This window comes from Erpetoichthys calabaricus, chromosome 18 (genome assembly GCF_900747795.2).
Source record: "Erpetoichthys calabaricus chromosome 18, fErpCal1.3, whole genome shotgun sequence".
NCBI classification, from domain to species: domain Eukaryota; kingdom Metazoa; phylum Chordata; class Cladistia; order Polypteriformes; family Polypteridae; genus Erpetoichthys; species Erpetoichthys calabaricus.
Genome location: NC_041411.2, coordinates 62,897,300 through 62,924,323, shown reverse-complemented (window position 1 = coordinate 62,924,323; position 27,024 = coordinate 62,897,300).

The following is a 27,024-nucleotide window of genomic DNA, read 5'->3' as shown; positions in this document are numbered from 1 at the left end:
GATGTTAGCCTGTGGTTAAAAGTCCCCTAAGAAAGAGCCCCCGGGAGGAGATGGGTAGAATTGTTCATGATGACATCCAGTTTTCCAAGTGTCCAGAGTCAGTTCTGTGATGGAGCTGCTTTACTGAACTCAGATTGCTTTTACAGGAGACCACAGTACGCTGTGAATGAACAACACACTGCCTGTAATGGACTGGTGAAACATTTCAAGCAGCTTGCTGTACACCTCAAATGACCTGGGTCTCCTCAGAAAGTCCAGTCTACTCAGGTTCTATTTATACAGTACCACTGTGTTGTCAGACCAGTCTAGTTTGCTGTTCATATGGACCATGGACTTCCAGGTACTAGTAGCTCTGCACCACTTTCCCCCCGGGACAGAGAGTGGTCTCAGGGCTCCTTAATACGTCGAACATCCAGCACCACAACTCTTCTGTCTTGGTAATGTTCAGCTTCAGGTGGCTATTTCTGCACCACAAGAGATAGTCGTCCACCAGCCTCCTGTCCTCTGACTTGTCTCCATTATCAGTACAATCTGTCATGGAGGAGTCATTTGAGAACTTTTGTAGATGGCAGGAGCTGGTGTTATACTCCATAGTATTGTGAAAAGCATAAAATTTCATTAATAGTGAATTGTACTTGCATGTTTGAGTTTCATTTTTCATTTATTAGAAATGTCGAAATTATAGATTGACATTTTGTAAACAAAAATAATTTAAATTAAGAAAAATTAATGTTGAAATACTGCATGCTCTCTTTAAAACATTTCTTTATATCCATAGTAACAATACTAATTATCATGATTAAAAAACTCATTATATTGCCAGTTTATCACCCATCATACATTTTCATTTTATTTTTATTATAGACTCGTTTGGAAATACATATTTTATGTGAACAGAAAGTGCTGGAGAATGAAATTAATAAAATGAAAAGAAAATGCAGCACTTTAAGCAGTTCATGAAATGAAGAAAAATCTAGGTTATGTTCATCTGCATATAAAATCAATTCCAGTAATCAAGGTTTTATTAAGCCAGTGCTACCCACCCCAATTCCCCCCCGCTAAGCTATTTAAGATTTAATGACTAACTAACTAATTGCGAAATATTATGCAACACCACTCTAATGTTAATTTTTCTTTTAAAAATGGCTGACTTGTTATTATAGAAAGTGCTGTCAGCACTGATGCACATTTATTAGAATGTATTCAACATATTAAATGACAATAGGGCATGACCAAATAAGGATTAAAAAATGGTAACATATATTTTTCGTATACTCGAAACATTAAACTAGTAGCTGGTTATCCTAAAAAAAACTAGGAAACAGTTAATTACGCAAAAAAAAAACAATAAAAGAAGATGTGGCTGTACAGGTTTATTATGAAGACTATGCCACCAAAACATTTTGTTTCTAACCTTCTTTAATATTTTTTTCAGAGTAACTTTTCCCTATTTTTTCCCTTTGCAAATGCATGCAAGCTGATACAGTTCTTCACAAACTGCTAAGAAAGAGAAGTTAAGGGGTCATTATGGGAAGAGGAAAGGGGGTTTGAAGGCAGCAATGGATGACAAAAGAGGTAAGACGTAAGATGCTCTGAGAGAAGAGGAAGAATGCAGATGGAAGAGAAGTTCTGTAAAAATAGTTAAATAATAATAATAATAATAATAAGTTGCATTAATAGAGCGCCTTTCACAAACTCAAGGTCGCTTTACATAAGAGTAACATAAAAAAATTACACAGAAGACAAAAGTTTGTAAAGGAGGAAAGTTTTGAGTTGAAATTTAAAAGTGGAGAAGGAGGAGCAATATCGGAGAGACTGAGAAAGAGAGTTCCAGAGTTGAGGGGCCATAGTAGCGAAGGACCTACCTCCCAGAGTGGAGAGTCTGGTGCATGGGACAGTAAGGAGATTACTGCTCGAGGACCTGAGGGAGCGACAAGGAGTGTAAGGAGTGTAAGGCGCTGAGTGAGGTAGAGAGGGGGCAAGGTTATGCAGGGCTTTGAAGGTGAGAAGCAGAATCTTGGATTTAATCCTTGATGGAACCGGTAACCAGTGAAGCTGGGAGAGAACAGGGGAGATGTGAGCAAAACGCTTTGTGTGGGTGAGGACTCTGGCTGCACTGTAGTGTTCTGAATGTACTATAGTTTTTGTAGGGAGACCAATGAAGAGGGAATTACAGTAATCGACACGAGACATTATGAAACAATGAACCAGAGTTTGAGCATCATTAAAGGACAGAAATGGACAGAGGCAGGCAATGTTACGGAGATGATAGAATTAAAATTTGTGAAAGAGACCTAATGTGTAGCTCAAAGTTAAGTGATGAATCAATCAGATTTCTGACAAAAGGAGCAGGCTTGACAATTGTACCATCAACAGAAACAGAGAAGTTGGATGCCTTAGAAAGTTGGGAGTTTGGGCCTACCAGTAACACTTCAGTTTTATTGCCATTAAGTTTGAGAAAGTTATTTTCCATCCATAGCTTAAGATCAATGATGCAGTCAGTGAGAGTGCTGGGAGGCGAGTCTGTAGAGAAGTGTGTACTAAGATATAACTGTAGTAGTTAGTGCTCCAGAATTACTAAAGTGAGGGACACAACAGACAACAGACTGAAATATGGGTGGCAAAAAAGGAAATGTTCCCCAGAACACTAAAGAGCACATAGCTCTAAAAATACTAAGGGTCCGTGAACATCCTCGTGGAGAAACTTTGAGTCTGTGGTGGGCTTGAGAACGATTCAAAGAGCTTCTACCTGATAAAGGGTAGCACACAGCTCCAGATTTGGACAATAAGAAATTTGACAGACGAGAGGAGAACATTCAGTCCCTCAAGCTCAATTGTTTAGCTAATAATTAAGCTGTCCCAGTACCTCACTCAGCTACATCTAAAAGGTAGTTAAGGTTTCTGCTTCAACTCCATGTCTCAGGAGTTCATTTCAGATTCCCACATGTGCTCTTTTGAAAGTAAGAGAGTGGCCTTGGAGACATAGCCTCTTAGCACTCAACATCATACACATTTTGGGTACTATAGATGACAATGTTTCTCCAAGTGGCATCAGTGTCCTTCTCTTCTCCATGTTATTATAATAACGTATTCCTACTTCCCTGCCCCATAAAGTATTGGTATCCTAATACTACACATCAACCACTTGATGTTACATAAAATGAAATAATTGTTAGGTGCACAGGTTCTTGTTTGCATAACGTTTCATTTTAATCACTGATTTTCATTTTTTTTAAAAGTTTCCACAGTTGTACTGCTAGATTTAAAACCGCTTCAGTATCTGTGAAAAGCAAAACACATTCCAATAATCTGGATAAATAAAACAACAAATGAAGTAGAAATATATATTTTTTCTAGGTAAAGGGTTACACATTTATATCTGTACTTGAATATTTCAGGAAATATGAACAAAAACATTAGTAAATGGCAAGAGGCATGTCGGCTAATCAAAGAACAACCTGCAGCCGTCTGCACAGATTCTTAGGGTCTCTTGGCAGCAGGTCCTGCACCCAGAATCAGGCCTTTTCAGGTCAGCTTGGGTTTTGCATTTTTAGCCACAATAACTGAAGTAAGTGGCACAGCAACATGTTTTCTGTCTAGCTGTGTGTAGAAGAGAGACAGTAAGTCAATATGGGGCAACGACTTTCAATAAAGTCAATGATGGCAGCAAGTAAGAGTTTTTCATATTACCAACAATATGCGAATGCAGTCAAGTGTCAGCCAGAGGAGAGAAGCAGCAATTTGCACCTGAGTGCAGGCATTTAATAGCATTGCATGTGGAGGTAACAGGGGAGAGTGGGGGTTCTTTCTTAAAAATAAAAAAAAGAAAAATATCATCAATCTGTTTTTCTGAATATAACTATAAGCATTTCCAATGCAGCTGTTTAAGTAAAATCAAGGAAGGACAGGACCAAGACATGCACACTGATGAAATAATTTAAAAAATAAAAACAGAACTGTCCGAAAGTGACCCTGAAGTTTAAAACCACTTCAACTGTAGAGACTTTTGAGTCATCACTGTGAAGTAGCACCATAAAATGGTTAAAAGAGTGCAAGGCTTCAAAAAAGGATCAAAACCAGACCAGGCACTTCACTGGGCTTCCTACAGACAGGCCTCACCCCAGACAGTCAGACCACAAACTCAACCCCTTGTTTCAAGGTCTGCACAGGCCTAAAAAGGGGCACTCTCATTAAACACTTCAAAAAACACTTTTAACACTAGAATTACCAAAGCCTACGAAAAAACTCGTAAACCCAGCCCACCTTAAATCTCTTCGCACCTCTCCATCAGAGACTTTTGTCTTGTAAATTTGCCGATGAAGACAAGCGGCAAGCAGCCTACTATTCCATACCCCCCCCCTCCACCACCACAAAAAGGGCACAAAGTTCTCCCAACTCGAGCCTTGATCATCTTGGAGTGAAGTGCTGGAGTTTTAGAGGGTTAAAAGTATATCATTATCATATAGCAGTCTATGAAAACACATCATTAAAACAGAAACATGTTTCATGTTTTAGTAATAAATGACAAAATGTAGACATAAACTGTATAATGTGTGAAGGGTAAAGTCCAAATATCAATTAAACACTTTCACAAAAGGTATAGCGTAATTTGACAGCTTCTGTGGTGCAGTGGTAAGAACTGCTGATTTGTAATCAAGAGGTTGCGAGTTCGATCCTGGCTCCCCCACAAATATACCATTTTGAGTATTGAGCTGCTCTTATTGTTAATATTATACAATTTAAACATACATTTGATTTGCATCTCTAACAGCCGGTGTAAATTTATAGTACTTGTAAAAGTTAGCGTTTTTTTTACTTTTATTCTCTCAGTCACAATCACAATGCATACTAACCCCCAAACCCCCACCCCTCCAGATCTGATGCTGTTAGATTTTATTTGAATCTGGGAATAACTATAGTCGTGAGTGGTATATTGAGACAATGGAACTGGAAATTCTCTGATCGGGAGACACACAAACGCTGGTGAACCTGCCTTCTTCGTATTTCATTGTCACTTGAATATTTTTTTTATTCAGTTTTATTGAGTGTGCCTGCTTATGCTGAATTAGTATGCACCTTATGGTCCATGATGTCAAAGCCGTACTGACAAAAAACAGAGACATAGGTATATATGATATTTGGAATTATTGATTTTATGACCTGTATAGTACATTTCGGAAAACATTGTGGCTTGGATGTAACATTATTCATATTATTCAAATTCATTCGCATGTCTTCCTGTGCTTGTAATCAGTGATTGCGTTTTTTGTTTTTTTTTGATCTTGCCCAGTCTCCACATTTTGGTGCATGGTGGTGTTTTTTTGTACTCCAGGACATGCATTGGTAAGAAAAGTACAGAGAGGTCAGTTCTGTGCTATATGTAATCATCAAATTTAAATGTTAACAGTTCCCACATACCCAAGGACTTCCTACATTTACAACGTGCACCTGGTGCAATGTACACACTTCTCTCCATGCTGTTGTTCCTGTTACATTGAAGGGGCGCCTGACACTGACTAAGTTTACTTTTTTGGGGGAAGCGGCTGTCTTGGAACAGAAGTTTGTTGATATTGCATCCTCTTTTTCTTTTTCCATCCGCCTTTTCTTGTAAGAAGTGACAACGAAGTTCCTCTGCAAGGTGAGCAAAGAACACTCTTCATTTCTCTGTGGACCCGTGCATGCCTTGTATAGTACATGTGCATTGATTGCCGCCAGGTCAAGCATGTTGTAGCACACAGCAACTGGCCTCCTGCATGCTCCTACTCGCACTGAATAAGCTCACGCCTTCTGGTGCCCGATGTCAGCGCAGCAACAGGGGAAAAAAGAAAGAAACAAATATATGTGACATTTTGAAGAAATCATTGTATGATCTGAAATGTACCAATCAGAAAACATCATCGCACTAACGCAATATTATTTGAAAATGAACAGCGTCAGATCGGGTGTAAATTTATGGTACTTGTAAAAGTTAGCTTTGTTTTCAGTTTTATTCTGTCAGGCACATTCACGCTCTCCACTCCACCCCCCACCCCCTCCTGATCTGACCCTAACTAACAGCGCCAGCATAAGTTTACACCCGATTACATAAAAAGCAGTCTGCTGAATTAGGCCTATTGATCTGAACTTTGAGGAAGCTTGAGAAAAGCTTTTGCCACAAACTCTATGACAGGCATTAATTACAATCTTCCCAAACAAGAATAAAAATCCACTCAAGAATGTATTTTACAGACTAATTTCACTGCTGAATACTGACTTTAAGATCCTGGTGTTAAGTCATAGCTAAAAAAATGGAGAAGGTTCTTCCATAATATCACAGGTGCAAAGTACATTTGTTAAAGGCGGGCATCTGTAGTCTATGAACTCCAACACAACACAACAGATAACATATTATCGCTGGATGTACAAAATCCTTTTGAAAGCATGAAATATTAATCTCTTAATTGTACTATGAAATTGTGTGGAATTAGAGGTAGTGTCGGACCCAGAAGGGAGATATGTGATGGTCATGGGCAACTTATATAACAGTAAAATGATTTTGATAAATGTTTATGCACCCAATGTTGATGATAAGGAATTCATGCAAAATCTATTTCCATCCATTCCCAATGTGAACACTCATAAAATTATAATGGCTGGGGACTTTAATTGTGTTTTAAATCCACTCTTAGATAGGACTCCTGTGACAGGGGGGACGACATCTAATACTGCAAAGATAATTACACAGTTTTTAAATGATCACAACTTATCAGACCCCTGGAGGTTTCTTAACCCAAACTCAAGAACATATTCGTTCTACTCACCAGTGCATTATAGCTACTCAAGAATTGATTATTTTTTTTATAGATAATAATTTCCTGCCTACAATTAAATCATGCAAATATGACACAATTGTTATCTCTGACCATGCCCCTCTAGTCTTGGAGCTAAAATCAATAAGCCCCTCATACTCACCTCGCAGATGGCGTCTTAACCCTCTTTTATTGGCAGACGAGAACTGCATAGAATTTATATCCAAACAAATCAGTTTCTTCCTAGAGACAAACACGTCCACAGAGGTTTCTGCAGGAACACTCTGGGAAACTCTAAAGGCCTTCTTAAGAGGCCAGATTATTTCATATCTTTCCCATAGAAATAAATTAGAAACCAAAAAGTGTCAGAGCTAAGAAATGAAATTACTAGAATAGATGAAGAACAAGCCAGGCGTCCAAGTGAAGCTCTTCACAGGAAAAGGCAGGCCCTGCATACAGAACTTAACATCTTAACAACTAAAGAAACTGAACAACTTATTTATAAGTCTAGACAGCATTACTATGAACACGGAGAAAAAGCTAATAAGCTTTTAGCTCAACAAATTCATAAACAAGAAGTTCACAATGCAATACCAGTAATCACCAACAAGAATGGAGAAGAAATCATCGACCATAATAAAATAATGCACACATTTAGAGATTACTATAAGTCTTTATATTCCACTGAGCCCAAAGAAGACAACACGCAATCTAATGCATTTCTGGATAATTTACAAATACCACAAATAGATGCTTTAAGTGCTGAGGAACTGGATAAACCTCTAACGCTAACAGAATTACTAGACGCTATAAAGTCACTACAAAGCGGGAAATCATCAGGCCCTGATGGTTACCCCGTAGAGTTTTATAAGAAATTCTCCACTCAGCTAGCTCCACTCTTATTGGTAACATTTACAGAAGCTAAAGACCACCAAATACTACCTCAAACATTTCGACAAGCATTAATCACCGTCTTTCCTAAACAAAATAAGGACTTGTTACAATGTGCATCATATAGACCAATTTCACTCCTGAATAATGATGTTAAGATACTCTCAAAAATCCTAGCTAGAAGGATGGAGAAAGTGCTGCCCTCAGTAATATCACAAGATCAAACTGGATTTATTAAAGGCCGACATCTATCTTCAAATCTCCGACGCTTGTTTAATGTTATATATTCACCAGCAAAATCAAACACCCCAGAGATATTACTATCATTAGACGCAGAAAAGGCATTTGACATGATCGAATGGAATTACCTTTTCACTGCACTGGAGAAATTTGGGTTTGGCCCGAATATTTGTGCTTGGATCAAACTACTGTATACCAGTCCAGAAGCTTCAGTTTGTATTAATAAAATTTGCTCAGACTACTTTAAACTAGAACGTGGTACCAGACAAGGATGTCCCTTGTCGCCACTGTTGTTTGCAATCGCTATTGAACCACTGGCGGTTCGCTGCCGAAATTCTTATCAGATAAAGGGGATTGTCAGAGAAGGACTGGAACAGAAAATTTCTCTATATGCAGATGATATGGTCTTATATATATCGGACCCAGAAAACACTGTCCCTGCTGTTTTAACAGCACTAACAGAATTTCAAAAGATATCTGGTCTTAGAATTAATCTGAATAAAAGTATACTCTTTCCAGTGAACTCACAAGTATATAATATTAGATTAGACACCCTACCTTTTACCATAGCAGATCAGTTTAAATACCTAGGGGTAAATATCACAAGTAAACATAAAGCTCTTTATCAACAAAATTTTGGCGTCTATATGGAAAAAATTAAGCAAGACTTGCATAGATGGTCAACCCTTCATCTCACTCTAGCCGGAAGAATTAACATTGTTAAGATGAATATCCTTCCTAAACTTCTCTTTTTATTTCAAAACATTTCAATATATATCAATAAATCGTTTTCTAAACAGTTAGATTCAATAATAACCTCATTCATTTGGAACTCAAAACACCCACGTATCCGAAGAGCGACCCTACAAAGACCTCAGGCAGAAGGTGGCATGGCTTTACCTAATTTTCAGTTTTATTACTGGGCAGCAAACATACAAGCCATAAAAACCTGGACACAAATAAATGCACATACCCAGGCTTGGTCTGCAATAGAAGTAAAATCCTGTAGTACTTCTTTATATTCCCTGCTCTGCTCTCCAATAAATGAAAGTTATCGCAAATATACTAATAACCCAATTGTGCTTTACTCACTCAGAATATGGAACCAAATTAGGAAGCATTTTAAGATGGAAAATCTTTTATCAGTGGCACCTCTGCAAGGGAACCACCTCTTTCAACCTTCGCAAGTATATCCAGTTTTTAATACCTGGAAAAGTTTTGGGATTAAAATGCTCAGAGATCTTTATATAGACAACATATTTACATCTTTTGAACAATTACGTTCAAAATTTAACCTCCCAGCTACACATTTCTTTTACTATCTTCAAATTAGAAATTTTGTTAAACAGAAATTGCCCGATTTCCCCCACCTTGCACCCTCCACAATGCTGGAAAAAATACTGCTCAATTCCGAGGAAACAAACACTATTTCCGCAATATATAAAATCTTATTAGAGTCCCTACCTTTCAAAGACCCAAGAGGACATTGGGAAGAAGATCTCTTAATCAATATATCAGAAAAGGAGTGGAAGGTAGCAAAACAGAGAATTCACTCGAGTTTTATATGCGCAAAGCATAGAATTATTCAACTAAAAATTATATATCGAGCTCATCTGTCTCGCTTAAAACTGTCCAAAATGTTTCCAGGCCAGGATCCAACCTGCGAGCACTGCAACCAAGCTCCTGCCTCACTGGGTCACATGTTCTGGGCCTGCACCAAACTAACATCATTTTGGACAAAAATTTTTAAGTGCCTCTCAGACAGCCTTAGTATCACAATCCCTCCTAACCCACTAACAGCTGTGTTTGGTGTCCTTCCAGATGGACTTGAATTGGAGAAGGACAAACAAACGGTGATTGCATTCACTACACTCTTGGCACGCAGACTTATTTTGTTAAATTGGAAGAATCCTAATTCTCCTCTTATAAGTCAGTGGGAAACCGATGTTTTATATTATTTGAAATTGGAAAAAATCAAATTTACAGTTAGAGGATCTGTACAAAATTTTTTCAAAACATGGCAGGATTTAATCAACATTATTTTAGAATAAGAGAAATAACTATTATTGCATTTAACTCCCTTCTCCATCTCTTATTTATATAGATATTTACTTCTCCCCTTCTTTTGTCTAATGTTGCCTTATTAAAAAGCTTAAAGAAATTTTCCTTTAGCTAAGCTCTCCTTCTCAGGGGTGGGGTTTGATTTGTTTTCAAATTTGTTGGGTTATAAATTGATCTGTTTGTATGGAATGATTACAATGAAAATTAATAAAATAAAAATATTAGAAATTGTGTGGAATTAATATGTGTGCTTGGCTTGGATAGAACTACTTTATTCAAGAGTAGAATAGTATATTCATGTGAACAAAATGAACTGTGATTATTTCACATAAGAACATGGAACAAAACAGGCCTGCCACCTGTCACTAATGTGTTTTTGTGATTGCTATAGATCCCCAGGACTGGTATTATGGCATGTGCAGAGCACAGTGAAATTCTTTCATAAAACTGGATTTGACAGGATCTCTGGGTTCAAGATTAACTTGTATAAAAGCATACTTTTGTCAGTCAGCTCTCTTGCATATCATACTAGATCCGATCATTTTATTGTTGATTTCCTCAGGAAAGAGCAGGCACCAAGAATTTACATTTGCAAGATATTTTGAAAATCTATTCAAACAAAATTTCTGAAATATGATGGAAAGCATCAAACAATACCTACTTAAACCAAACAAATCTTAAAAAAAAAAAAGTTTGATTCAATTGCAATTTTGATTATTTGGTAAACAAAGACACCACTTATTAAAAAGACAACTGTACAACAATCTAAAGCAAATGGTGGCAAGGCCATTACCTAACCAGTTTTATTAAAGGGTTATGACTATTTATACTTTTAGACTATAGAAGGAGTCAAAACATAACAGAACTGCACCTGTCTGGATAGCTTTGGAAATGAAATCTGGTTCAAACTCTTCTCTAAATGCTTTGCTTTTCATTCCAGTCATCCCTGTTGCCAGTTTACAAGCTGGTTGTGTATCCTGCTAATTGTCTGGTTGTGTATCTCGATCAACCCCCACCCCTGAGAAACAGCGCATGGGCAGCAGAATAAAACTTAAACCTAGTGTTATGGTGTATAAAATCTACAAATTATTCTCTATATTTTTATTATTATATATTGCAAATCCCAACAAGATGAATTCAGATGTAGGAGGCATTATACTAAAAAAAGCATATCCTCTTCCCTTACACCTCACTTTTATAACAGTTATTCACAGCATAGTGCTAAAATGGTATTACAGCCTGGGAAAGGAAGATTGAGCCATGCCTCAGGCTATTGATTACTTTATGGATGGACATCTGGGACAACAATTTGGTTTACAGCCTGGGAAAGAAGGACATGAGGCAATATCAAAAAACTTTATTATCTTGGAAAAGATAGATTAAAGAGTTTGAGCAAAACTCATCCATCATATTGACAGCCAGCCAATCAGGTGCATGGAACATTCATGTGTTGTGAAACCACAGCATGAAACTTTATAATAAATATGCCTCATTTGAAAGCAATGAAGAAGGAGAAGAGAAACAGTGACGATGGAAAAGCAACGTCAGAGAAGAAAACAAAGATACGTGTGACCAGTTTTCATCCGATCGTCAGTTAACAGCATTTTCATGAACATTGATTGCTAAATCAAACGCCGCCCTGGGACATTCATCTTTGTCATCTCTACTTTTTTTTTCGTAAGCTTTTTCTAAAGACTATATATATTCAGACTTTCCTATCAGTACCTATTTTCTATTATTCTTTGTTCCAGTGGTATTATTATTATTCTTGCAATAAATACCATGCTGCTTTTAACTTTCTATGCTTTGTCTTAATGTCTATAGAGTGATTGAAATAATAAGTTAGATTTCTTTGAGCACCTGGTGTAGCCGGAGATTTGCCATTACCGCTGTGCTGCGAGGTTTATTAGGCTGAGAGTGAGAGCTTCGCTCAATAGTAGGGAACAGTACCGTAGAGAAGGTATTCTTGGCTGATAAATGGCCTATGGTCAAGAGTGCTGAGTCTTTGTATATTTAAATGTACTCTTGTAGACCAAAAGTAATATTTAGGTCTGAGATATCATTAAAACATTGTATGTTGTTCATGCCGATAATAAGTAAGTCTCTTGAAGTGCTGAGGGACAGGCTGTGTTATTCCTAAAGGACTTGTGTGGTTTAAAGTGCTAGAGGTTAATCAGTGTGTGTGTGTGTCATTCATGGGGCACTGTTGTGGTTAGGGTCGGTGTGTATGCGTATAGCTATGTATGTGTGTGTTCATCGTAAAGTGCAATAGTAGACCAACCCGATAACGAACTTGACGAGAACACTCACCTTGAGGGAGAACAGGTAAAGGGTAAGTAGAGGGAAATATTACGATAATACACCTAGTAAAAATAAGTAAATAGATAAATTAATAAGTGAATATAATGGGCTAGAATTCCGTATTCTAAAGAAAATGACATTTCGGTGTGTTGCTTAGTGTAATGGGCTATAAACCAGTGTTTTAAAGAAAAGGCAGAATTTCTGGAAAATTCTGCTACAGGTTAGTGCTGATGGCTATCTACAAGACATAAATATTTACCTGTCTTGCTAAAGAGTCACCTGCTTTGAATAGTCAGACTGCTTCAATTTAGTATCTTATCTCCACACAATGTGTAGATACAGAACTATCTGCTTCCTTGGAAAATTAACGAGTTCTGGGGACATTGGTTTCTAATCAAGTACTCAAAGTAAATGTGCTTACACTATTTGTTATACAGAGTAAATTGGCTTGCACCATTGTTTTCACTGATTACCATGTTCATCTATGCAGAAATTGAAGCACATATATATTTCTGGGAAAAGGAAAATAAAAGAAGAAGAGAACAGAGAAGTATGGTCTGAGACTCGGGACTGCTGTCTGTTTCTTTTATGCTTTATACCATATCGCTGTGGCTACACCCTGTAGCAACAGTGGCTTGTACCTGGCCCAGGTTCCCCTAGGCCTGAGGTCGGTAACATGAATATAGATAAATAGAGAAGAAAAAGAAATGGAGAGAGAATCTGTTTCCTCAATGCTTTAAAAGCTTATTCTAGAATGTTATTTATTAGATCCTGCCAGGTTTTCAAAAATTTCTGCACAGATCCTCTAAGTAAGAATTTGATTTTCTCCAATTTCAAATAATATATAACATCAGTTACCCACTGACTTAAAAGGGGAGAGTTAGGATTCTTCCAGTTTAGCAAGATAAGTCTCCATGCCAATAGTGTAGTAAAGGCAATCACAGTTTGTTTGTCCTTCTCCACTTTAAGCCCATCTGGAAGAACACCAAACACAGCTGTTAGTGGATTAGGAGGGATTGTGACACCAAGGCTGTCTGAAAGGCATTTAAAGGTTTTGGTCCAGGGTGATGTTAATTTGGTGCAGGCCCAAAACATGTGACCCAGTGAGGCTGGAACTTGATTGCAGCGTTCGCAGGTTGGACGTTGCCCTGGAAACATTTTGGACAATTTTAAATGAGACAGATGTGCGTGCTTGATATATAATTTTGAGTTGAATAATTGTATGCTTTGCGCATATGGAGCTCGAGTGAATTCTCTGCATTGCTACCTTCCATTCCTTTTTTGAGATGTTGAGTGAGAGATCCTTTTTCCACTGTCCTCTTGGATCTTTGAAAGGGAGGGATTGTAAAATGGTTTTATATATTGCAGAAATGCTGTCTAAGTCCTTGAAACTGAGCAATATTTTTTCCATCATAGAGGGAGGTGGGAGGTGAGGAAAATTGGGCAGGGTCTGTTTAACAACGTTTCTAATTTGAAGATAGTGAAAGAAATGTGTTGCTGGAAAGTTAAATTTAGAATGTCATTGTTTGTAGGATGCAAAGACGTTGTCTATGTACAGATCTCTAAGTGATTTAATCCCAAATGTTTTCCAGACATTAAAAACTGCATATGTTTGCGAGGGTTGAAAAAGGTGGTTCTAGTGCAGAGGTGCCACCGATAAAAGCTTCTCCATCTTAAAATGCTTTCTACATTGGTTCCATATTCTGAGTGAGTGAAGCACAATTGGGTTATTAGTGTATTGGCGATAACTTGCATTTATTGGGGCACAAAGCAAGGAATATAAAGAAGTACTGCAGGATTCTATTTCTATTGCAGACCAAGCCTGCATATGTTCATCTATTTGTGTCCATGTCCAGTTTTTTTATAATTTGTATGTTTGCTGCCCAGTAGTAGAATTGAAAGTTAGGTAGAGCCATGCCACCTTCTGCCTTTGGCCTTTGTAGGGTCGCTCTTTGGATACGTGGATGTTTTGAATTCCAAATAAATGTGGTTATGGTTGAATCTAATTTCTTAAAAAACGATTTATTGATATATATTGGGATGTTTTGAAATAAAAAGAGAAGTTTAGGGAGGATATTCGTCTTAACAATGTTAATTCTTCCAGCTAAAGTGAGATGAAGGGTTGAGCATCTATGCAAGTCTTGCTTAATTTGTTCCATACATTCAACAAAATTTTGTTGATAAAGAGTTTACTTGTGATGTTTACCCCTAGATATTTAAACTGATCTGCAATGATAAAAGGGAAGGTGTCCAATCTAATATTGTGTGCTTGAAAATTCACTGGAATTCACACACTTTTAGTCAAATTTATTCTGAGACCAGAAATCTTTTGAAATTCTGTTAGTGCTGTTAGGACTGCAGGCACAGTATTTTGTGGGTCTGATATATACAGTACCATATTATCTGCATATAGAGAAATGTTCTGTTCAAGTCCTTCTCTGATAATCCCCTTTATCTCATAAGCATTTTGACAGTGAACTGCCAGTGGCTCAATGGCGATTGCAAAAAGTAATGAAGACAAGGGGCTTCCTTGTCTGGTACCAATCTGAAGCTTCTGGATTGGTATACAGTAGTTTAATCCATGCACAAATGTTCAGGCCAAATCCAAATGTCTTCAATGTAGTGAAAAGGTAGTTCCATTCAATCATATTAAATGCTTTTTCTGCATCTAAGGATAATAAAATCTCTGGGAAGTTTGACTTTGCGGGTGAGAGTATTACATTAAACAGGCGTCGAAGATTGGACGCTAAGTGTTGGCCTTTAAAAAATCCAGTTTGATCTTGTGATATTACCGAAGGCAGCACTTTCTCCATCCTTCTAGCTAGGACTTGATTATCTTGCCACAGCTCTTGCAGCTCCTGCCGCAGCCTCTCACTTGTCTTGAGCATACTATTTATACCATTTATTTTTTTCTTTATATCTTTCTTTATCTCTTGCTTGAGCTCAGTGATCATTACCTTCAGTTCGGACAGATCATTTCTGCTTTCATGCACCGTCAATAAAGCGGTGCGCTCTATTACAGCCGATGTTTCTGACTCGTGAAGAGTAGATGAAAGCGCGGACTGAAAGGCCTTTTCCAGTTTCAAGTGATCTTCTGGAATCGGTGAGCTATCGGGACCTGCATCACTTGCACATTTGCTCCCATTTTCTCTCTCAACTGGAGACGAAGCAGCAGACCATGGTCCTGAGAAGTCTGGGCTTTCACCTGTCTGTTTTAGGTCAGTCTCTGAAAGGCCGTACTTTGAACTTGAACTTGGACTTGCCTGTCTAGGCTTGGATGTAGCTTTAGGTTTTTTTTCTGTTTCTTTCTGAGCCTCTTTCTTACCGGTCATGTTTATATATGCTTGTATATACTATAATAGAACCCTTGGGTTGGGTAAATACAGGATATCTCGGGATAATAAGAAATAAGAAATAATAGAAAAAATAACACTAACAGCTCCGCTTCAGACGTCCATCTCCCACAACGCAACTTCTATCTACTGATCACTCATACAGCTACATAAAAAGATGTTCAAACTAGTTTGGATATTCTTGTAAAGATTTATCACTAATTTATTCTGGGCTAATAGCTTTTTCCAATTATACTTTGAAATTCTAATCTGACAGCATCAGCAATTATTTTAACATTTACAACAGCGTGAATATCCCTTGCAATGCTGATAAAAGTTCATTCCAAAATAAAATCACCAATACAAAATGTGCAATATAAATTATTAAGTTTATTTTACAAAACATAGTTAAATTATCAATAGTCATACACTGTCTTTGAGAGCTAATAACCTGTAATTGTTCTGGTAATCCCTGCCACATTTTCTTTGCTTCATTAATAAGAATCAACTGCCCTTGACTAGATTGCCTTTGCAGTTTACACAGATGTTGACGTTCAAAATGACTTGAAATAGCAGATCCATTAACAAGAAGCTTATTACAAATACCGAAGAGGCCGGAAACGTGGGTGTAGTCAAGGCAGGGGTAAAGAATTTAGGGGTGACAATGAACTCTGGCCTAATCTTTAAATCTGTAAAACACTGTAAGAATTCAAAAAATTAATTCTTGCTTTTCTTTTTATTCAACTACTGTAGATTATTGTTGTGTACTCCTAAAAGGACTACGTAAGAAAGACATGAATCAGTTGCAATTAGAGCAGAATGAATCTTAACTAGAAAAACAAAACCTGAGCACATGTCTCCAGTTTAAGGGTTGTTACATTGGTTATCCGTGTCATTTAGAATTGACTGTAAAATACTATTAATGGTATATAAAATCTTAAAATAATCTTACCTTTTCCTTTATTTTAGAGTGCCTATCACCCTTCACTCCAAGTCATATCCTTAGATCTTCTAATGGTTGCCTGCTAATAATTCCAAGAGTTAAGCTTAAAAGAAGTGGTGAGGCGGCCTTTGGCTGTTATGCACCAGAAATCATGGATACTTTACCAATAGAGATTCGACCAGGTTAACACCGTGAAACATTAAAAAAAAAAACAGTTAAAAACCCACTTTTTAAATTTGGCCTTCTCGTAACTACAATTTAGTTGTACTCTTAATAGACTATACATGCATAGAATTATCACACTGTTCAGGGATTTACATACTTTACTAATCCTTACATTTCCCTCCTTTCCTTTCCTATTCTTCTGTGGTGATGTTTTGCGCCACCACCAGCACCTGAGTGAGGCACCGTGCGGCCACCTGTGATGCTGGCATGAAGTCCGGTGCCCCACTGCATTAGATCCTTTCAGACAAAGCCTGGAAATAATGTGGACTGATATTAGAACATTTATGTTAGGTAGAACACTCAGTATGGGCTGGGTGGTCTTTTGGCCTTGGAACCCCTGTAGATTTTTTTTCTCCCCTCAGGCTTAACTAGAGTTTTTTGTGCATTTGACCTTATCATCGTACTCCTCTGTTGAGACTTTCATTTTGATGTTATACATAAGGGCAGTACTCTTCTAATTATATATCTATACTAGGGGGGCTTACCCCCTGCTCGCTTCGCTCGCCAACTCCGTTTTTCTGCACTATGCACCAGCCACTTTGCGTTTCAGCCGTTCGTGTTGTGAAGTGGGCGGCTGAACGCACCCCAAGAAGACGTGGTCGCTCCTCCAAAACCCTCTATTAAACGGTGATACGATGGGAAACAAATACAGTTTTTTTTTACCTCCTCTTTGCTCGATCAGCTGCTGGCTTGCTGTGCAGTGTGATCTGCATCTCGTGTGGCACTTCGAACATTTAAAAGCCTATACAGCAGCTGTATTTGTCATCTACTTGCTGTATTTTATTTTCCCGCCCCAGGTGTGGTTAAATCTCTTGGCACAAAGTCTCGTCTTGCGGGACATGAGTTCTTGATATTTTTTTAGTTTATAAAAATTGATCTAACAACATCACATTAAAGTTCGATAAATTCTGAAAAGAATGATACCAAACATATATATGTAGGTTTTAAAATAAGCCCGATTTAAAAACAAAAAACATGACATAAAATCATTGCACAAAATTGTTGCACTTTTAGGCTTAGGATTTTATATATAGAGAGTAGATTTTAGAAGATCATATGGATTTATTTATTTAATTTTTTTAACTTATTAGGAGCACACGCTGGTACAGAGCATTGCCACACCCACCACATGACAATAGGTCCCAGATTAGGACCTACTTAGACATACATGGAATTCTTCTTGTATTCCAGTCTGGTTTTAAAGCCCTTGATAGCAGTGAATCTGCACTTTTAAAGGTTTTTAATAATCATTTATTAGCTATCAACTCCTGGGATCCTGCCATTCTCATGCTTTTGAATCTCACAGCTGCTTTCAATCCCATAGACCAGAATATCCTCAAACATTGCCTGGAGCACTCTGTGAGCATTGAAGGTGCTGCTTTGGAGTGGTTTACGTCTTATTTGCATGATAGACGTTTTTCCCTTAGCTTTGGTGATTTTGTCTCCTCCCCAGCTCCTCTTACTTACGGAGTTCCTTGGGGTTTAATTCTTGGGCCTCTCCTTTTTTCTCTGTATTTGCTTCCTTTAGGGTCCATTTATAGGAATTATGGCATCTCGTTTCACTGCTATGCAGATGATGTGCAGATTTACTTACCATTGAAGCGCAGTAATATAAACTCTTTAAAACTTTTTTGGACTGCCTTGAGGATGTTAAAGCTTGGATGGCCTGAAACTTTTTAAATTTCAATGACAGCAGAGCTGGGATCCTGATGTTGGGCCATGTGGTATCAGCCGTGCCCCCCATATGGACTTGAGGTCCCTGACACCACATGTAAGACCCATTTGTAAAACATGTGGGTGTAATAATGGATACTGATTTTTAATCAGACAAAAAAATAAATAAAACAAAAAAAAAATAATAATAAAAAGTAATTAAAGCTAGTGCCTTTCAACTGAGGCTTTTATCTAAAGTTAAGTCCTTTTTATTGTTTCATGATTTAGAAATGGTTCTACATCCTTTTATTTCATTCCGACTTGACTACTGTAATTTACTTTATGTTGGTGTCAGCCAGACTTCTATCTCACATTTACAGTTGGTCCAAAATGCAGCAGCTCAACTTTTAATGGAAGCGAGAATACATTCCCTGTGCTGGCCTCCCTGCACTGGCTCCCCGTTCATTTTAGGATTGATTTTAAGATTTAACTGTTTGCTTATAAAGTACTAAATGGTCAAGCTCCCTCATACCTGTCTGACCTTTTACAATTATATATTCCATTAAGGTCATTCAGGTCTACTGATCAATTGCTTCTGGTGGTCCCCAAATCAAGACAAAATTGGCTGGGAGATCGTGCCTTCGCAGTTGTAGCCCCAGACTCTGGAATGGGTCACCACTTCATGTTAGGCTGGCCCCTACTTTGCCTATTTTTAAACAACGTCTTAAGACATACTGTATATATATATATATATATATATATATATATATATATATAGAATCCTTACCAGGAAAAGAAAATCCGAACACATTTCTCCAGTTTTGATGTCACTACACTGGTTACCTGTGTCATTCAGAATTGACTTTAAAATTCTGCTTATGGTTTATAAAGCCTTAAATAATCTCGCCCCGTCTTATATATCGGAATGTCTGACACCTTATATTCCAAATTCGCAACCTCAGATCCTCAACTGAGTGTCTCCTTAGAATTCCAAGAGTAAAACTTAAAAGAAGTGGTGAGGCGGCCTTCTGCTGTTATGCACCTAAAATCTGGAATAGCCTGCCAGTAGGAATTCGCCAGGCTAATACAGTGGAGCACTTCAAAAAACTGCTGAAAACACATTATTTTAACATGGCCTTCTCATAACTTCACTGTAATTTAATCCTGATACTCTGTATATTCAATTCATTATAATAACTATTCATTCAAAATCTGTACTAACCCCTACTCTCTCTTCTGTTTCCTTTTCCGGTGTCCTGTTGGTGGTGGCGCATCTACCGAAAGCACCATGATGTTCCAACAATGATGGATGGATTAAAAGCCAGAAGTCTGTATGACCATCAGCATCAAGTGACTCCGTGAGAACCCGAACTACAAAGAGGACTATTTCATTTATGTGAGGTAGAATGCCCAGAGGGGACTGGGTGGTCTCGTGGTCTGGAACCCCTACAGATTTTATTTTTTTCTCCAGCCTTCTGAAGTTTTTTTTTGTTTTTTCTGTCCACCCTGGCCATCAGACCTTACTCCTTTTCTATGTTAACTAATGTTGTCTTATTTTAATTTCTTATTTTGTCTTTTATTTTTCTTTTCTTCAGTATGTAAAGCACTTTGAGCTACTTTTTGTGATATATAAATAAATGTTGTTGTTGTTATTCCTTGGCTTTTAAATAATTATAAGAGCTGTGTATTTTATTAACTTCTTGCTTATTGTCTTTTGTACTGTATTGTTCTTGGTCGTACAACACTGTACTATCAGCTATTGCTGTTTGCAAATGTGCTGCATAAATAATTTTGATATTTTTATATTAATATTCTTACTTTCTCTTATTTGTTTTTTTTTTTCTTTTCTTGTAACTTTCTCTTTGACATTTTGTGAAGCATTTTGAACTACATTCTTTGTATAAAATGTTTTTTATAAATGACTGTTGTTTTTTTGTAGTTTCCTTTGATAAACAGTGTCAAGAAAAATGACATCTAGAAGAAAATAATATCTAGCATATTGATTATTTCCCTGTTACATTCCACATAAACATAGCTGATTTGATGTTGTCAATGTACAAGTAACTCATCCTCTACGTTTCCGGCTTGTAAATGGATAAGCAGCTGGAACAAGGAAGTCAACCTGTTTCTTGTTCCTGGAGGTTCCTGGTATTAATTGAAAAGTGGTGTGGTTGCTCACAATAAAAATCTTCAACTCTAATTGATAAAACAAATCAAAAGAGAAAGTGAGCTGATGATATTTGTCAAAATGCCAGTTTTGGTAGTCTACGTTTAGGTTGTTGGGCTTCATTTTCTGGGTATCACAGACTTTGAAGAGCTCAGTCCTCTTCCTCAAACCCTGATAACTTACTCCTGTGCTCTTTAATGATATTTTAGCACCCTCTGTTTTGCTTCATTACATGTCTTTGTTGTTCTCTCCTTTCATGTGCAGACCCTTCTTTGCCATTTCTCACTTTTGCTTAACACTTATTACAATGGTGACCCAATATATAAATTAAGTTGATGATAAAAAGTAACCCTAGGAGTGAAATAAATTATTATATGTAGGAAGAACAGTAAGTGATTGGCCTCTGAAGGTAATAATGCCAGCTCCTAATGTCTCCTGTTACCGTAGCAACCAGTGGTGCATTGTTCCTTTTGGAACGTACCATTGCAGGGGAGACGGGGAACATTTGGAAAAGGTCCAGTGTGTGTAATGATCAGTAATGCCTCTTCCACATGCCTGTCAATGCATGTCACTGCATATTCAAGTAACTCTGCAGGAAACTGGTCAAGCCAGAAGATGTGAGTCTACGAAATAAACATTTGGGATTGGGTGGCCTCCACTACCTAAGAATGTGCAGTAAGCCATGCAATACTGCAGAGGATTTGAAAACCTTTCTCCCTGATTGGCTCCGACCAAATCTCTTTAAATGTTTTGTACACACGTCTGAAGACTGTCCTTCTTTTCAGAATGCTGAATGACCTTTAGCAAGATTACCAGGCAGAACCTCCTGCACAGAACATACATCTGCCATATGTTACCAGAAAATGTAGTGGCATGGTGCTGCACTGGAAAGTGCTGCTTCAGATTCCTGTGTTTAAATTCCAGCCTGGTCAGTGTTTGTGTGGAGTTTGCATGTTCTCCTTAGGTTCTATGTGGAATTTGGGAGTTCTCTTCACGTCCATATTATTTTTTTTCTGTTTTTTTTCTTCCACATCACAGAGATGTGCAGATTTGGTGGACTGGTACCTCTAAAATGACCCATTGTGAATGGGTTTAGGTGTGTGTGTGTGTGTGTGTGAGTGTGCCCGGCAATAAAATTGTAACCTATCCACGTTGGATCTCGACCCACATCAGAGCTGCAGGCTTTTATCCCCAGTGACCCTGCATTTGAGAAAAGGATGCATGAACAGATTAATAATTAGAAAGCATTACATTAGGTGTTTTGTGAAATCATTTACCGTACTCACAAAAGCAACCCCCTCATTGTTGACACTGTTTGAACTCAATTAACTATTTGCATTAAACATATTGTTGATGGTGACATTTTTCTAACAGGCCACCAATAGGTAGTGGCACTTTTAACAGAGACTACGACTAAGGCTATTGATTCTATAGATTCATAATCAAGAGTATGCAAACATGTTTAAGGGTGTAAATAAAACATTCCTAACAGAAATCAAAAACAGGTGACAGTTTTGTGCCTCATGTTTAAAGAATATTGAAGTTATAGCAACCTTCCTTGTTGACCCGGTATAAAACAAATTCTTCTTCTATGGTATTTAAATATTTTAACACAATTTTTGCCCAGAACTAACTGAACCAATACGCTGTATGTGTAAAACACAGATAGCTGTTCATAGCACAAAGGAGAACCTGACTGAAACGACCACAGAGATCTATCGTTAAAGCAAGAGTTTCAGATGAGACAGGCATATTAACACAGGCAGTGCTGCCCCCTAGTGCTTAAGGTGTTGGGTGTAATCTCTCCAAGTCACTGAATCTGTCAATTCTCCAACTGAGAATAAAGAAAGCAACTGTATGATACATGTAAGTCACATTACATAAAAGAATTCAGCAAATACATCTATAATGATGATAAACTTTGTTTAAATGTTTTCCTCTGTAATTCAAGTGAATTTAAGAGCATAAGAAATTTTACAAATGAGAAGAGACCATTCAGTTCATTAAGCTTGTTTTTTTAACTAGTAGCTAAGCTGTCCTAGTATCACCTTCAGATTCTTCTTAAAGGTTGTCAAGGCTTCTGCCTCGACTCCATGTCTCGGTAGTTTCGAATTCCACTGCTCTTTGTGTAAAGAAGTGCTTCCTGTCTTCAGTCCTACTCCCACCTGGTCTCCACACAGTCTTCTCTGATACAGATTAAGCCGATTTAATTCTCTGATGTGTCCTTAAGGCCTGGGATGTATTTGGTTGCTCTCCCCTCCACGCTCCTCCACTCAAGTGCTGCTGTGTCTTTCTTGTAGTGTGAACTGCACACAGGACTCCAGATCTGGCCTCACTAGTGCATTGTATCAGTGTTTTTCAAACACTGGGTCCCCATTTTTATCTGAACTTGTCTCTCTATTATATAAAAAAAATCTTTTTCGACGTGATGAGACTTTTTAGGAGACAAGACTTTTTGGAAAAGATTTTTTCAAGTCCCGTGAGACGAGAATATTGGCATGAGATTTTTTCAAGTCACACCCTCCTATCAACCATTTTCAAACAAGACCACAGTCCTCTGACCTCTCAGTCTTGTGAATGCTTTTGTCAGACACACTTCCTGCGCTCTCAGCTCTTATTAATTTTAACGTTTTCCTCACCTTAAGTTCCCAATTAAAGAAGATGTATTATGTCCAAATCTTATTGAAGAATTTCATCACAAAGGGTTATCAACAGATAAAATGAGTACACGGGCAATCCTAGCACCTAGAAAAGAGGAAGTCAAACAAATTTATGCCCAAAATGTTGATCAGTAACATGGCAAAATGGTTAAATGCGTATCAATAGACAATGCTGAAACAGTTGGTGGTGATTGTGTGGAAGATGAAAACAACTACTTACAATATCCTGAAGAATATCTTCAACTGGGGCTGCACGGAGTTTGCATGTTTTCCCCGTGTCTGTGTGGGTTTCCTCCAGGTCCTCCCACAGTCCAAAGACATGCAGGTTAGGTGCATTGGCGATTCTAAATTGTCCCTGGTGTGTGTGCATGCCCTGCGGTGGGCTGGCGCCCTGCCCGGGGTTTGTTTCCTGCCTTACGCCCTGTGTTGGCTGGGATTGGCTCCAGCAGACCCCTGTGACCCTGCAGTTAGGATATAGCGGGTTGAATAATGGATAGATGGATGGATATCTTGAACTGTTAACACCGTCCACTTTTCTACCGCATGAATTACTGTAGAAAGAAGGATGTATCCAAGAAAGGTAATGTAGTACATCTTTTGCAGATAACATTAGACAACAAAGGAGATCTTGATATGCCGTTCATATTAAAACGTTAACAGTTTCCCGTGAGAATAGCTTTTGCAAAGACAATTAACAAATCTCAGAGACAAACATTCGAAAAAGTCATTTTATTTAATAGCGAGAAAGAAATGAAATTCAATCACGGCAATTATACATCACGTTGATGCAAATGTAACACTCCACATGAAAATTAAAATCTGTTTAAATTGTACATCCACATCCCCAGCAGCGTAGCTGGCCTGGGGGTTGGTGAGCGAAGCGAGCAGGGGGCAAAGCCCCCTAGTTTCTCTTAAAAAGGCTAAACTGGGTCACGGTACCATAAAGGTTGAGAAACACTGTAAACTGAGAATAACGCCCCTTGTTTTATATTCAAAAGTTATTATAATATAACCATCACTTTTTGTTTGCGTTTTTAATTGCTTCTGCACATTGCTTAGTTGATGCAAGCGTTCTATCGACATTAACCCCTAAATCTTTTTCAGAGGTTGCCTCCTATTTAACAGTGTCTCCCATCTTGTATTTATAATTGATGTTCCTTTTGCACACATGTAGCATTTAGCACTTTTCTACACTTCTACACTTTTCTTTTGCCAGTTCTGGAGGTTGTCCAGGTCTGCTTGAATTCTTTTTGCTTCCTCCTCAGTGTCTGATGATCTTCCAATTTAAGTGTCTTCTGTGAACTTCACAAGTTTAATAACTATGTCATTTATATAAATATGAATGTAAAAAAATAATCATATTGTAAAATAACATAATGTGAGACAAGCATAGGGGAGCGAGAATGGGTTGGCAGTGATTAGAGTCCTAGCTTCAAAGCACTTTCTTTGTTAAATAATCACTTCATCCCCTTGTCCAGGTGGGTTTTCTTCAAGTATTTTGGCTTAAGGTCAAGTCCACTGTGGGGCAACTTCCATAATGAAAAGTGAGCCACACTGACAGACACTCACCATTCAGATCGACTCAAACAGGGTGCTGAAATGCACTGAGAATAAAGACACCTGTAAACTACATTGTACCCAGATCTGCCAGGATAGATGCTGTCTTCCCATAAGTGCCTTGAGCATGGAAAAGGTGCTATATAAATCCATCCATCCATCCATCCATCCATCCATCCTCTTCCGCTTATCCGAGGTCGGGTCGCGGGGGCAGCAGCTTGAGCAGAGATGCCCAGACTTCCCTCTCCAAGGCCACTTCTTCTAGCTCTTCCGGGAGAATCCCAAGGCGTTCCCAGGCCAGTCGAGAGACATAGTCCCTCCAGCGTGTCCTGGGTCTTCCCCGGGGCCTCCTCCCGGTTAGACGTGCCCGGAACACTATATAAATAACATTTATTATTATTATTGTAAGCCTGTTTTGGAATGAGTGGGCTTAGAAAATGAACTGTCTTTCAACCAGTAGCTCTGGATAGTCCATCCACTGTTGTGTTGTTGTTTCAGAATTGATTCATGGTAAGCTGCTCCAGACCTAATGCAGACCGCTGTGTGTCGTCAGGATGAGGTCAGGATGAATGGCTTTGTCTAATCCTAAAACATAATATACAGTATAACTCAGATCGATACCCAATCCATTCCTTGTTACAGGCACAGTTTACCTCACTTGTTGATTCAACCATGAAAACTACTAAATAAATAATTACAGTTCATAATGAATCAACTTATTAATTAATATTTACAGTAACATTTTGCATTTCTGAGACCTTGACCTAGAGAAAGCAAGAAAGGAAAGCAAATAATTGGATGTTATTTTTATCCATAAATCTCTTAATGTAAAAAAAGGAAGTTTTTTATTTTTTCACTCATCCATCCATCCGTCCGTCCTAACTCTGAAGCTGCTTAATCCAACTGTAGGGTCTGTTAAAACAAAATGACTTTGTCGTGTCCAGTTCTTTTTCAAATAAGCCTTTTGAAATTGGTCCAAGAAGTGCGAAACAATCAGCAGGAACACACTGTGCTAGAATGGAAGGCCCGATCAGAGGGTTTGCATCGCATTTTTGTCAGGTGTCTTTATTCTCGATGCATCTTGGCACCCTGTTTGAGTCGATCTGAATGGTGAGTGTCTGTCTGTCTGTGTGGCTCACCTTTCAGTATGGAAGCTGCCACACGGTGGACATGATTGTTCTCTCTTGTTGTCTAACATTCTGGATTTAATTTTTTTTGTTATTTAATAATGTAAAAGATGTGTTTTCAATAACCTAACTCATGTCTTGAATGGTCCTTTGTGTTTATGATGATGCTTTTATGAAGTCTTTCACCATATACAAGAGTGCCCTATTCAGATTACTGTGTGACTTCCCAACACTTTATAGGTGCAACAGAGCAAAGGGGGTGAAAACTTATGGCATTAGTCATTTTCTTTTATTAATAGTTCATTTTGCCAAATCCATGAAAATTTGTTTTCATTTTTGACATTGTTCTTTGTTTCGATTGATTGGCTGTGAATCCCAATTAAATATATAACGCTTCCATATTGTAGTATGATACCATGTGAAAAGGACGATTAGAATGCTGTTTATAGTCAATGCATGCATGAAAGATAAATGATCGATTTACTTTTCAAAAGAAATTAATAGCCAAACACTTAATTCAATGTTCGTTCCAAATTTTAATTAGCTAATGTACCTCAATAATCTCTTAGGAATATCAAGATAAGACTTGTATACCTTACTGGTAATGAAGTGCACATGAAAGTTAAACAATTCAAGGGGTTGTATTTCTATAATTTGACATTAAAGTCTACAGTAGGCAAATCAGTGTGGTAGGGAATATGCCATTTTCCATAAAAATTATACGCAGTAGCAATTCAAATAAAGGAGTAGATAGGATGGATCATTTAGAACAAAATGAGACATACTGTATAATGACTCACTAAAAACTGACGGAAAGAGAAATTACGGATCTGGTGAATCAGGGTGGAAATCAGAAAAGAAAACAGAGAGGCTACTTTTTCTGTTGTCATGGAAACGGACTGTGCCACGGGATTGCAAATGGTATCTAAGGCAATGAAAACCAATTTCAAGCGATTCACTTCCCGTCTGTTGTTTAAGGGGGTGCCTCTTTGGAATGGTGGAAGGTGGCAATAAAAGCAGTGAAGGCAGCTCTTTATCCAAACGATTGGCTCATGACAACAATTCCAAAGTACAGCCCT